The sequence below is a fragment of the Pseudophryne corroboree genome, chromosome 1, assembly GCF_028390025.1.
Source record: "Pseudophryne corroboree isolate aPseCor3 chromosome 1, aPseCor3.hap2, whole genome shotgun sequence".
NCBI classification, from domain to species: domain Eukaryota; kingdom Metazoa; phylum Chordata; class Amphibia; order Anura; family Myobatrachidae; genus Pseudophryne; species Pseudophryne corroboree.
In genome coordinates this window covers 389320741-389335820 of record NC_086444.1, presented here as the reverse complement: position 1 = coordinate 389335820, position 15080 = coordinate 389320741, and the positions used below count along the sequence as shown (strand labels likewise).

The 15080-nt window shown below is 44.2% G+C and overlaps 1 long non-coding RNA gene across 1 annotated transcript in view; it reads right to left on the bottom strand.

Moving 5' to 3' along the window:
- The window catches only part of LOC134887926 (uncharacterized), a 53891-nt gene extending 40877 nt beyond the window's left edge, over positions 1–13014 (bottom strand). Inside the window, exon 1 of the long non-coding RNA XR_010171093.1 lies at positions 12966–13014. This is a non-coding gene — a long non-coding RNA (uncharacterized LOC134887926). The remainder of the gene's footprint in view (positions 1–12965) is intronic.
- Positions 13015–15080: the final 2066 nt, after the last annotated feature.

Genomic DNA, 15080 nt, shown 5'->3' with positions numbered 1-15080 from the left:
GGCAATACCTGAAACCGCAGTTATCAAATCCTTCAAAAGACTATGGTCTACGATTATCGCTAAATCTTAACTGCTCCTTAGCCCATCCTCTCATTGCCCTTGCAAGAATAAATGATTTAGTGGGATCTACTTAACCTTCTAAGCGCGAAAAGTAAGATATTCCTGCTAACGCACTTGACATAGCAGCCTTGGAACGACCTCTCTCGTGCCATGACCATACGAACTCTAAAATCGCATCCTGCCAACTCTTACCCCTACTACTGGAGGCCAAGTACTCTTGCCAATCGCCCCAAGCTGCAGAATAAGCTCTCAACATTCCAGGGGCCAATGCTTTCAACGCCAATGCCTTCATGCCGGCTTAATGATCTGCCATATAAAATCAGGACATGACAAACCATTCGCCTTGGCTGACGGAGCTAATCTCCTAAATCTATCCCATTGAAAACGAGACAAAGAATCCGCTATCTCATTCTCAACCCCGGGCACATGCTTAGCATTCAAGTAAATGTTTCTCTATAGACATCTTAAAGTTAAATGCCTCAACAACCTCAATGCATGCAAGCATGAAGTCCTCTGGCTATTTATCGCCTGCACTACCCCTAAGTTGTCGCACCAAAAAACAATTCTTTGATTACTAAGCTTCTCACCCCATATCTCTAACGCTACAATTATCGGAAAAAGCTCCAGCAAAAGCATACTGTTAGTAAGACCTTTTACTCGCCATTCCTCTGGCCAAGTCTCAGCGCACCACTCACCCTCACTATATGCACCAAAACCTAATAAACCCGAAGCATCAGTGAAAAGTTGAATCTCCCTATTATTAATCTCCTCATGTAACCAAATGCGAACCCCTTAAAATCTTGCAAGAAAAGAAGCCAGATCCTACAATCCTCTTTCAAATCTGCTGAGATATGAATCATATGATGCGACCTCTTAACCCCTGCGGTAGCTCTTTCTAACCTACGACTAAAAACCCTTCCCATCGGCATGACCCTACAAGAAAAATGTAATAAATCTAAAAGCGACTGGACTTGCTTCAAAGACATATTTTTTGCCGAAATAAAGTTCTCCAACAAATTCTTTAAACGATTCACTTTATCTGGAGGCAATCTACAAAGCCCTGCTTCAGTATCTATTTCTATACCTAGGTAGGATAAAAGCGTCACCGGTCCTTCAGTTTTATCCTTTGCTATAGGAACCCCCATGACTGTAAATAATGATTGAACTGAAAAAAGCAATTCCTGACACTCTGAGCTATCAGCAGGAACAACCAACAAAAATTCATCCAAATAATGGGCAACTCCTGGATGCCCAGTTCCTGCTTCTATGCACCACTGCAAAAATGAACTAAAACATTCAAAGTAAGAACATGATACTGAACAGCCCATAGGCAAACACCTATCCACAAAAAATTGACCATCCAGCTTGAAACCCATGTACTTAAATGAATCGGGATGCAGCGGCAACAATCTAAAAGCAGATTATATGTCCACTTTCGCCAATAGAGCCCCAAAACCAAAACTTTGTACCAAAGCAATAGCATCCTCAAACGATTGATACTTTACACTACAAAATAAAGGATCTAACGCTTCGTTTATTGAGCCCCCTTCCGGGTAAGAAAGGTGCTGAATAATCCGAAATTTTCCCGGCTCCTTTTTCGGAACTACGCCCAATGGAGAAACGCAAAAATCAGCCAAAGGTGGACTCCTGAAAGGGCCACACATCCGACCCAAACCAACCTCAGCCGCAATCTTAGCCCTTACCACCTCAGGCAGCTCTCTAGCTGACTTAAGGTTTCTCCTGGCTGAAATTAAAACCGGCCTAATTACTGGCAAATTGAAACCCAACTTAAAACCTCTTAACAAGAAAACCGCCTCCTCCCTAAGAGGATAGCGGCCCAACCAACGCTCTAAGATTTCTAAATTTACTGGTGACTCTGCCTTACCTAGGAACTGCTCTATGCTCCCCTCTACCTGCTGACTGACCTGTGGGCCTATTGCAATATTTTGCTGCGTGTACTCCTCCGCACAGCAAACAGGCGTGTCTGTAACGACATGTTGCTCCTCTACTACATTGTGCGTTATTAAACGCATAACATTTCCCACTTCCCGCTGGGCTAACACCGGATCTGACCTGAAAGGGCTGCCTGCGTCCCGCCTCATCTGTGGCTGTCCTACTGCCTTGGGTCACATCTAACCAGACTTCCACGTCTTTGAAACCTAAACTTAAATTTTTTTGACCATCTTGCTTTTTCCTAAACAATTCGTCGTACTGACGCCAAACGTTATGCCTAGCCGTCAAGTACATATTATGCACTAGATGAAAGTACTTTAACACGTTCAAAAATTCAGATGGACGAGACTCTATATAACAAGCAGCAAATACATGCATTCCTGAAAGCCAATTAGAATAACTCCTCCTTGCTTCCTCGGCTGCCGGCCCACCAGCTTTTGCCGTATTCAAAGCTCTCTTGGCGTGATGCGTGATTGCAAACATGTCCACAAAACGGCCCTTCTTAATTCTTTCTTTCACTTTAGACCTAACCCCCCTCAATATTGCCGTATTAGCGCAATGGACACTATCTCCTGACGCATCGGGAGCCGAGCTGAATGCTACACTACGCGCTCCCTTTGAACCTTTACGCTTCCCTCTGAGATGCTGAACAAATGTTCGCATAAATTTACGCATATTTTCTAGTGAGCTAGACGAATACGATGAATCTTCTGAATGAGATAAATTTGCGCTAATCTGCACTTCTACGCTTTTCTCACCCATTCCTGACGTGGAAGGACCTGCCTCCAGATCTCTTGCACTCGCTTGTCCCTCGTTGCACGGTGCGCCCACCGCATATTGACCTGTTGCTTGTGGATCCACCATCACCGACGCGTCTACGGACTCTGTATGAGAAGGTAGAACCTGCGGGCTTAACAAAACTGCATTAATCCCTGCCTGAACGGATGAATTTGAAACCATAGGTGCATCCGATGCCGACTGCACCCCAGTTAGCAAGTGGGGCAGGATCGCTGACGAATGCCTCGGAGACGGAGGCCTAACCGGGGTAGGGGCCTGAGGTAAAGGCGGGAACACCGAATGCTGCGGGTTTACAAATTGGCCCGGTATTGTTTGAACTAATCGCCCAAATTGATTATATAACTGTGGAGCTGACGCAAAATGGGCAAAATGTGGAATGATATGCGGCTGATAAAATTGACCTACATTCTGAGGCAATTGAGGGTTAAAAAATTGCTGCTGTCCCATGACAGGCAAATGCATTAACTGCTGATCCCTTTGATTAAAATACGGTGACCAAGCTACCTGCGGGGGCATTCTGTATAATGCTCTTGTTGCATCAATACCCGTCATCACCCCACTAGGTTGATTAGTCATGCCACTAGCATTCACTGAATGCCTCCTAACATTATCAACACCCACCTCTGTGGGAGAGCCTAACATATTTATTCCCCCTTGCATGCCAACTGGGGACTGATCCCTGTTATTGCCTGCAATCACTCCCCCAGCTCCTGAAGCTGTGGGGGAAGACTGCAAGGCAGCATTTGTGACTAAAATGGAGTCAGGGGCGGGGCTTATCGATGCCGCCGAGACCCCTGACTCGCTAGCCCTTATTGAGGATGGCCGGCGGGGGGTGCCTGCGGGGCTGGCGGCCGCACTTGCCAGCCATGCCCGCAGCACCGAAGGAGACGGGGACGGCGGCGGAGCGCCAGCCGCGGCTGACAGAGCTCCGGCGCCCACGACTGCGCGACGTGACCCGCGCACAGTAAAGCGCCAGGCTCCCCTCACCGCCGGAGAAACAGTGGCGGCTGCGAGCGGCCTGGCCGCCTCAACCAAACGGCGAGGAGGGGGAGCACTACGACGGGGACGGGGCATGCTGAGGTAAAATAGAACAATGTAACATCTTCCTGACAGGACAACTAATTAAACTTTCAATTCAGCTAGAAAATTATTCAGTTCAGCAAATTAAAAGAATTATATTAATAATACAAAGGAATATAAAGGGAGAATGGACTTTCTATCTAAATATAATGACAAATTGAAAAACCTGTTTAAATTATACAATACAATACCACATCCAGGGATCCCAAAATGGCAAGGGGAATTTGAATTCCTCAGCCCTGCCCTATATAACCTCAAACAACCCGCCTACTAAACAAATTCCATTGGCTAAATGAATGATTGACAGCATTAACCCCCTATTCACCCCTATCAACATAAAACCAGTTCCAGCCAGCTTAGCTTCATAACAAACAGGGTGCTTATACTCTATCTATCCTATGCAGTCTCTCGTTCATTTAATGTTTTTTTCCTGGTATAAAACTGGCCCATATGCTCCCCTTGTAGATATGGATGCATCACGTAAGGAATCCAGCTCAGCAATATGCCTAAAATGCATTATTTCAGTCACATTTTACACCTGCACTGTAGTTTTCATATGAAATGCCTTCAACTCTACGTTACATCAGGTCCAATTATTATTTGAAAAACAGAGTCTAAGATAATAGCAACATGCACCACTTTAAATTCCTTTTTAAACTGGAAGAAGAGAATAATACAAGAAAATATAAAAACAATCAATACCATTGGCTAAATGTAATAGCCTCTGAATTCCGAAGGTGCAGGAATTTTGTGTGAGCCTACCCAATTTTTTAAAGTAGCAATCATTTACTGTACAAGGCAAAACCAGGTTAGTTTTGTCGTTTTGTAAATTACAGCTAAATACAGTATATTGGGAGCTATAGTGGGCTAGTCAATTAGCTCAGGCAATCTTGGAGCTATTGAATTCGCCTCCTACCTATTCAATTGAGGCCCGTTTTCGACCATTTTAAGACATTTTCACCTATGCCTGTTCACCTTTTTTTATATACTGTATATAGTGAAAAGGCATTTGCGAAAAATGCCTCAAAATTGGCAACAATGGCCTGCGTTTTTGCCGCCCAAGAGGGGAAATCATGTGGATTCGCTGATTCACATGTTTTTCGCTACTACTGAATTTTTCACCAAAGTGAAAAACGGCCCTGCTATTAAATAGGACAAATTCCCTTTGGCCCTAAATATAGTGAAATGTCCAGTTTCTTCGCCTAGGCGAAAAAACTGACCTAACTGAAAACCCCCCATAGTTGGGGAGATTTTAATCTTTTAATTAATAAGGATAGCTAATTTTCTTCCACCCTCTTCTACCTCAGTATTTGAATTACTTCTTTTTGGAGCCCCTATCTGGGCAGTCGAGCCTGGGCTTGGACCTGCACCGGGTGCATTGAGCCCGGCCCGAGGTGAACATGCGAGATCCCGCTGTTGGATCTTACGTGATCGCCTCGGGCACCAATTTTAAAATTATATGGGGATGACCGCTGATTGGCTGAGAGAGCCGTATGTCATGGCTCTCAGCCAATCAGCATTTCCCCTTAGACTTTAATGAGTAAAGATGGACGGCCAACACGCACCGCTGTGACACCGCCACCTGCAATGCTGACACACTGGCACTGAGATACCGCCTGCACTCCCACGCTGTCAACGCCTCTGCACTGAGGACACTGCGAACACAACCAGCACCTCCTCACTGCTGACTCAGCCAGCACCCCCACACTGCTGACACACCCGAGCAGCACTGAGGACACCGCCAACACTCCTGCATTGCTGACAATGTTGGCACCCCTGCTGACACACTCTAGCACTGAGGACACCATCAGAACTCCCACTTTCCCGACACCACCAGCACACCAGCAGTATCGACACCACCTGCAATCCCACACTGAGGACAATGCCAGCACTGCCAACACCCCAGCAGTAATGATACCACACTGCCAACACAACCAGCAGTACTGACACCATCAGCGACTCTGCAATGAGGACACCACCATCACTGCCGACACCGCCAGCACCCCAGCAGTACTGACACTCCTGGAAACCCCACAATGAGGACTCTGCCAACACCCCTGCACTGCCGACACTCCCGCACTGAGGGCACCACCAGCATCCCCTGTCACAGTAAGTGCACTATTGGTGTATCCACCCTGCACTGTATCCTGCATTGTATCTGACCCACACTGTTTCCCGCACTATATCCAACAAGTGCTGTATCCAACACTGTATCCAACCTACACAGTATCCAACCCACACTGTATCTGATCTGTAGTGTATCCCGCACTGTATCTAACCAGTAATATATCCCACATTGTATCCGACCTGCACTGTATGCAACCCACACAGTATCCAACTAGCACTGTATCCAAACCACTCTGTATCCCTTACTGTATCCAACCTGTCATGTACCCCACACTGTATCCAAACTGCACTGTATCCAACCCACACAGTATCCAACCAGCACTGTATCCAACCCACTCTGTATTTTGCACTGTATCCAACCCATACTGTATACCGCAGTTAGCCAGCCAGCCTTATGCCAATATTGGTGAAAACAATATTGTGAGCTGTGAGGTGGTCAAAATTGAGTCGAAATTACTGGATATAGGCCATCATTCCGAGTTGATTGCTCGCTAGCTGCTTTTAGCAGCAATGCAAATGCTAGGCCACCGCCCTCAGGGAGTGTATCTTAGCTTAGCAGAAGTGCGATTGAAAGGTTAGCAGTTCTGCAACTAAAAAATTTGATGCAGTTTCAGAGTGGCTCAAGACTTACTCCTAGCTTGCGATGATTGCAGAATGTTTAGTTCCTGGTTTGACGTCATAAACACGCCCTGCGTTCGGCCAGCCACTCCCCCGTTTCTCCAGCCACTCCTGCGTTTTTACCTGGCACGCCTGCGTTTTTTAGCACACTCCCTGAAAATGCTGAGTTGACGCTCAGAAACAGCCATTTCCTGTCAATCAAACAACGAACACTCGAGCGACTGAAAAGCGTCGCTCTAGCTTGTGTAAAACTACAAAGTTTTGTGTGAAAGTACTTAGCGCATGCGCGCTGCGTACCATGCGCATGCACAGAAATGCCGTTTTTCAACCTGATCGCTGCACTGAGAAAATTGGCAGCGAGCGATCAACTCGGAATGAGGGCCACAAATGTTATTGAGGTTAATAATACTCTAGGGACAACAAAGGCCTTAATTAAGTGAGTTTAGCCTTTTATTGTACATTTAAATAAAAAAAATCCAAATCCAGTCACAGTGAGTTGGCAAATCCAAATCTGGCCAACGAATTAGAACCAAATCCAAAAATGGTGCAGCGCATATCTCTAATATCTGTATTGTGGGATTGTTATCGTATCTATCCATTCTCCCAGATCTCATAGATTCATTCAGAAGATATTTCTTAAAATGCTGGCCTGTTATTTTCAAATAGACAAACATTTTTACAGCATCTCCAATGCATAAGGTACAATTTTAATATGTATAGAACTAGAAAGGTAGATTGCACCAGTAGGTGATAATTTGAAATAAAATAAAATACCATCTGTTCATAGATTTATTTATTTTTGGGAGCGCAATCTACCTTTCCAGTTCTACAGTGGGGGTTTTTTGTGTTTTTTTTACCAATTGACAAGTCTTCACAACGATTTGCTGCAGATAAGGTATACATTTTGTAGCGCTGGGAAATATCTTTTTGATTGTTTTGTACACTTTCAGTGTTTCAAACATAATGTAGCATTTATATTAAACTGTTTGTTTTATTATTTGAATACTTTGTAACTGAATCAAATTTCTCCTGGCCAAGTATAGTGTCAAACTAGCCAATTGTGGTAAAAGGGAAATCCCCAGTGGTCCATCTCCATATGTGTCATATTGTGCAGTGTAGTCACAGCAGGCTGAGCCAGAGTGCATGTGATCCCAAGCCAACCCACTACTATGAATTGGGCAGCATTTGGATGGCTAAGTTGTACTTTATAATGTTATGGGATGGCTTTGCATGGCCTATACAACCATAAAACTCACATAAGTATTTATCATATGGAAGCCCTGTAGGACCAAAATTGTGACTGTGAATGATGTGGTTATATCCGGTAGAATTTTATAAGGCCTTCTATGTGCGGCCCCTGCGGCTATGTTATTCACTGACACTGCATTGGTCCTATAGGTCTCCTATTGCATATGGAATCCTGTAGGACCAATATTGTGATTATGGGCATGATTCAGAGTTGGATGGTATGCTGAAGTTTGCGCAGTTGGGCAATTTGTAACTGACACAGTAACTGACAGTTTGAGTGCTCTTAAAGTAATTAAAAACAGTGTGCAAACATGGTCAAAACTTACCTAAACAGACTTAAACTGTTGTTGCCGCAAACAGTGGTTCTTCTAGTCTGCAGATATTGAATACTTATGCAAACAACATTTTTCAGTTTATATTTTAAAAAATAAATAAATCTGCAGACAAATCATGAATTATGAGTTTGAAAATGTATTTTACAAGCCAACTGAAAATTCTGTCTGGAATAATCTGTGTAAGAGTAACTTGTAACAAAGCCTCTCTGCCAACTTTATGGAGTAGAATACTTTTGCAAGCCACTGCATACCTTCCAACATCTGCTGCTGCCAAAGCGGGGCATCCTCGTGCAGCAGAAACATGCACAACCAAAAAGAGGTGTGGCTTTGCAGAAGAGCCACAATCGTGAGCCACGCCCCCATTTTCATCATTTATGGGCATACTCAGCGTTCTGTGAGCTGCTAGCATGCCTCCAGTCCCTCTGTCTCCCATGAATAGATACTGTGCGCATGCACACAACGTCTATTCATTGCTGTAGAGCAGCGAGTGGCAGGAGCAGCAGGATAGTCCTAAAAAATGGGACTGTCCTTAGAAAATCAGGACAGATCGGAAGTATGCACTGAAAATTATTAAAGGGTTTTTTTGGGGGGCTTTTTTTTGGTTAAAGTTACCTACATGGGACTGTGAGTATAGATGACACACAATATTTCACTGCAACAAATAGAAAACTGATGGTTACCCAAGAACACGAGGACATGCACTGTTACTGGAAGGAGCTAGGTTCTGGGGAAATTTGAGGAAATATTACTTAACAGAAACAGTAGTGGACAAATGGAATAGCCTCCCATTAGAGGTGGTAACGGCTAAGATAGTAGAGCAATTTAAACATGCATGGGATAGAAATAAGGATATCCTTGCAAAGAAATAAGGATCAAATAAGGTTTGAGGCACAAATATGGTAAAAAAGGGGTAGACTATATGGGCCAAGTGGTTCTTATCGGCTGTCAAATGCTACATTTCTATGTCTAATTATGACACAGAGCAAGCTCGGTCACTTTTATTATCAGCACGTTTCTGTATCTGAAGAAGTGGGCAGCAACCCTTGAAACACTCAAAACATGGAAACTGAATCTACATAAGCTAAGAGTTGTTACCTGCTCATAATATGTCCATTGTTGAAAAAGAAAAAAAAAATATTTTTTGGACGATATATATCTTTGATATAACATTCACTATTTAAAGACTGCTGTACTATTGGTCCTAACATAGGAAGACATATAAAGAAAATTGGTGATCAATATAGATTAATCTAACCAGCCTGCAGTCAAAAGTGTATTCATTTTTTACATGGTTCAATTACAAGCAACGCTGTGTTGCTGAACTACAGAAGCATTCATATACTTAACTTGTACCATTTCTTTTAAGAAAACAATACAAATAATGTTAACAGCATTGCATTTGAAACAATATTTTGTTCTAACAATAAGGTATTTTTATGCTTTTTTATGCACTAATACTGTATATGCTAATGGCATGAACAGAATAGGTTCATGCTTGGTTCTTTAGTGGTTGGCAATCCCTATCTTGGAGCTAGCCATACCCCTGTAACAGAGTATAAATACAATTTTATGGGCCCCAACCATTACATTCCAATGTGGACCGCATTAGATGCATTCTCTTCAAAAAGGAGGAAAAAAGACACCTGACGCTTGAAGAATCTCATGTGACCTAGCATGCAAAAGAAGCTATTTGGCGTGATTGCAGCAAATACGTATGAGGACATATCTGTACAGTACACACAAGATTTTATTAACAAGATTTAATTAGTTTTTTGGGGAGGCAAATTTACAATTATTTTTCTTAGTTGTATTCTTATTTTTACTGCTTCTCTGTGCATCATAGTCATGATCAGATTGTAAGACAAATAGAAGGTAAAATAAAGGTAAGAGAAAATCAGCTGTTTACTAAATTTGGGAAATGTAAGTCTGAAGAGATGTTTACTCTTGGGTGCATTATATCAGAGTGTATTTTTCATAAATGATATGAACATGCAAGCAGTCTGTGACTTGGCCCTGCCTACTCATCTGAAACCCATTCAAATTCTTTTTGGAAGTCAGAGTTTGGCGTTTCTAACAGCATTTTAGCCTACTATTGTATCTGTGGACTTTCATTAAGGGGCAAATTCAGTATGAATCGCAAGTAGCGATTTGTACGGAATTTTTGCTGAGGGGCCATGGGCGCCTGCGCAGCAGGCCCTACTGCACATGCGCCCGCAATTTCTGAGGGGGGCCACATAAATTCCGATCGCCAGGCAGAGGCGGTCGAGGGGCGGGAGGGGGGCGGCAACACTCCGTTTTCTGGGTGGAAACGGAGAGTTGCGTGGGTGTGCCAGCCCAAAGGGTGGGCTGGCACGTGCGAACGGGGTGTGTCAGGGGTGTGGCCGCAGCAGCTGCGTGATGTCATACGCAGACACTGCATCAACAAAAATGGCGCCGGGACTCCTGCGGCCGCAGCTAAGCTGCGCCGGTAGGAGTCATCCTTAATTTCTGCTAACAAGCATAAATTGCGTGCTGTTCGCAATTTCTGCTTGAAGCAGGGAGGGAGGCGCCGGTAGGCATGCTGGGTGTCCCCCAGCATGCGTGCTAATGGTTAACAAATTTTACTGATTAGCAGAATTTGCTAACCTTACTGAATTGGCCCCTAAATCATTCTCCTTACCAGTTGTACAGTACATTTATCTGGTGTTCCTGACTTTAGGCACACTGTTTAGTTGTTAATATGGAAAAAGATTAAGGGGGTTATTCAGAGATGGACACAGATTTTGCTCCCACAGCAAAATCTGCGTCTATATACTCACATGCTGGGGGGACGCCCAGCACAAGGAATGGACGTCTAGCATGTGTGGTGCCACCCTGCAATGCATTCGCAATTTAACTGTGAATGCATTGGCTAGAGGTTGACCCCTGCAGGCAGGGGTACCACCGCCATATTTCCAAATGCAGGCGACCTCATAGACCAGCCCTGAAAACGGCCATGACACACCTGCGTTTCCAGATCTCCTTCCTGCCTCTGCCACGTCGCTGCCCCCAGACAATTGTCAACAGTCAATCATCATCTGATCGCATCTTTCCTTGATGCGATTTCATGGTAAAGGGTCACGCACATGCGCTGTGGCCCAGTAGCACACACAGGGGAGGTTCCAGTTGCCCAGAAACCCCCCCCCCCTCACAACTTTGAAATAAACTATAAAAACTGAGGAAAATGAAAAAAAAACTCCACATTAAAGAAGACAGAGCAGATGCACAAGCGCAGCCGCTCCCAGTGGTGGATTGAAGGTGGAAGTGGGGAGGGGGGCTTCCACGCGACCTGCTACCCACTACAGATCAGATCTGCAGCACTGTGCACCACACACTACAGCACAGCTGCTGGCACCACAGAGAAGTGCTGCACTGCCGAGCGACAGCTCAGCCCTCCAATGGTATGAGAAGCTGTGTGCACCCTGTAGATTGGCTGGCACGCAGGCTGCGGGGAAGGAGGAGGCGGGAGGAATGGAGGTCACAGCTGCAGCAATGAGCTTAGCCTACGGAGGTTGTTTGGCAGAAGAGAGGAACGTGCAGGTGCAGCTGAGCCAGACAGTGCAGCGCTTGCTCTTTCTGTGTCACACAATCTGTCCAGCAGAGAAGAAGTAAGAGAGGCTACTGAAGGATTTTTTTTTAATTGTTTCATTCTAATTGTACTGTACTTTACCTCACATATGAGAAAAGGAAATTGCACACAATACTAAAATTTAACTAAAGTTTCCACCAAATAACAATTCTGGGGGTCCTAGGTGTTAGAGCCCCCCCCCACACTCTGAATCTTCTTAGGCGTCTATTTACTAAACCTTGGATGGAGATAAAGTTGATGGAGATAAAGTACCAGCCAATCAGCTCCTGTTATTTTTCAAACCCAGCCTGTGACATGGCAGTTAGACTCTGATTGGCTGGTACTTTATCTTCTGCCACTTTTTCTCCATCCAAAGCTTAGTAAATAGACCCCTTAATAGCTAATTACTGTTGATAAGACGCGATTAGAAAGAAGCACAATACATCCATATTTATATACTGTGTATATAGATATATATAGGATGTAGTTGCAATGCCGCCGGACGGGATCCCGGCAGTCGAAATACTGATGCCAGAATCCTGAAAGACGACATAATGCTGGCATCAAAATCCAGACAGAGCTCAGGATCCCGGTGTCAAAATACTGATGCCTGGAATCCCGTACATTCTTTTAGCGGGATGTGCTTGCGTCCAGCCGCTGGTGGTGGGAGGTTAGGTTTAGGCACTAGAAGGGGCGTTAGGGTAATGGTGCAGGGACAGGAAGGGGATGGTTAGGTACTGGGGGGGGGGGGAGGTTAGGGTTAGGCACTTGCAAGGGGAGGTTAGAGTCAGGCACCAAGGGAGGGTTAGGGTACTTTCTGGGGAGCTGTCGGGATTCTGATGGTCAGGATGATATGATGACTGCTGGCATCCTGACCATCAATATATCATACCAAATCCAATATATATATATATATATATTGTATCACTGTAGGGGTGCAAGGTGCCTTTTCCTGGGGAATATGGCAGGACGCAGCAGCTGAGGAACAACACAAGTCCAGTTTCTGGTACAACTGACCCCGGCCAGTTTTATTGAAACAGAAAATAAAACAAACCCCAAAATAAAAATACCTTGCCTGTCCGGCACTAACTAAACATAAGATGTTCCTAACTGTCACTAAACAAAACACAGAGTTCTTCAGTACATACTGTATAGCTTACTTGCATCAGAAAGCGTGTCTCTCACACACAGATCCTGCAGCCTTCCCAGGCAGTCTGCCCATACTAATCAGGTTAGAAGCACTATATCACTCTTACACAGCTGAAACCCTGATTAGCCCTCTGTGAGGCCAAAGACCCGAACTGGGCCCAATGTCTAGAACTCGCCTTATCTCTCTCTCAGAGCCTTTACCCAGCTTTTACAGCAAACTGAAAAGGTTCAGACAAAACAAAAAGCATTTTTCCTAGAAGTTAACATTTTCTAAAACATGTAAGACAAGAACCTGGGACAAATATACCTGCCCTCAAACACTATCCCAGTGTTCTTGTCACAATATATATATATATACACACACACACACACACACACACACACACACACACACACACACAGTACATGTATGTCTGGGTGTGTATTGGATGACCGTCAGTCTCAGCATACCGACGCCAGCATCCCGGCAGCAGAATGTCGGGAGGAGCACAACAAGCCCCTTGCGGGCATGGTGGTGACCTGGGAACAGTCCCTGTTGGTCAGCATGCTGACCGTGGGGATTGTGAGGTTACAGGATGTAGAGGGAGGTAATGTGACACCTACGGTCACATAACTGCATCCCATATGTACAGTAGATAGACAGATATTAGATTTTAAATAACTTTAGGTTTATCTTCATTATCTTGTTTATTGGGGAGTTATGATGCTTAGGAGAGGTCTCACATTCATGCTAAAAAGTGGAAAATAATATATCAGAAACAATTTCTGCATAAACCCCATTTTAGGAATTCTTTGGAAACTCCTCCACTGGGATTCCTGGAATGAGTTTGCTGCATCTTCCAACTATCTTTCCGAGAGGCTCATGCTTGGTGTGCCAAATATGGGTGCAGTCACATTATTCTGTCATAATGCATGCTGTAAGTAAATTGTTTGTTTCTGACCTATGCTTTGGACTTTGTTACTCTCTGGATCAGAGGCTGTCCTGACCATTGTGTTAGACAAACCTATTATCTTCATCACTGTATGCACTGACCTATCCTACCTGAGAACCTGACTGCTCTCTGCAACAATGCCTGAACTGATCACTTAGTTGGAGTTGATGAATCCTTGGAAGCAACATGCATTCCATGCAAACACCAGGACTGTGTGAGTATCTGCATTGTTTTCTAAAGTACAGTATAAATTGACAATCTGTGATAAGACAAGCACCAGAGGTTCTGGAATATTACTGCTACAGTACATGCCTAAAACCTGGGGACAACCTAGTACAGATGTGTCCACATACACCAATGCTCAAAGCATGCAATTAGCCCCATATGGCATGCCATGGACTTTGTGACTTAGTAACTCCATGCATCCCACCAGAGAATTTGTTACAAAACACGCATCTTATGCACATCACTAATGCAAAAAAAAGTTTATATTCAGGAACCCTGAGTACTGATGATGGCATTTCTTGTAACAAAATTGCACACAATCAGGAAAAAGTACAAATGAACTTGAATTGCTACCCATGGAGGAGCATCTAAGTTGACCCATGCCTCGTGCAATCTGGCAGTATGGGCACACATCTGTACCATCTTTCACTCTAAGTCAGGCCTGGACAAAGTGTGGCTCTACAGCTGTTGCTAAACTACAGTACACTTCTCAGCATGCACTGCCACTGTTTTAGCATTCCCAAATAGCAAAACTGCGGCAGGGCATGCTGGGACTTGTAGTTTCACAACAGCTTCAGTGCCACAGGTTGGCCAGGCCGCTCTAAGTGAAAGACAGCAGATGGATAGGAAGACCACAACTGGCCTGGTTCCCGGGGTTAATACCAGGTGCTAATTCCAGGAATTTAAATATCTGACCTAACAAAAGACCAAAAGACCTTTGTATGAGCTTACATACCTTACTTGGTCATTTTTACCATCTAGCAATTTGGTCTAGTCTTATTTTGATTTATTTATAATAAGCTTTATGTTTCATGAATAAGAATTACACTTGATCTTCTTTTCTGTAACTCATTTACTAAAGTGCAAATCCATTCTCAAATTTGGTACTGCTTTGACTACTGTGCATCTCTTATGGCTGGTATCCATACAGTAGTTCTCATCTTGCTGCTTACAATTTATTAAAAATGC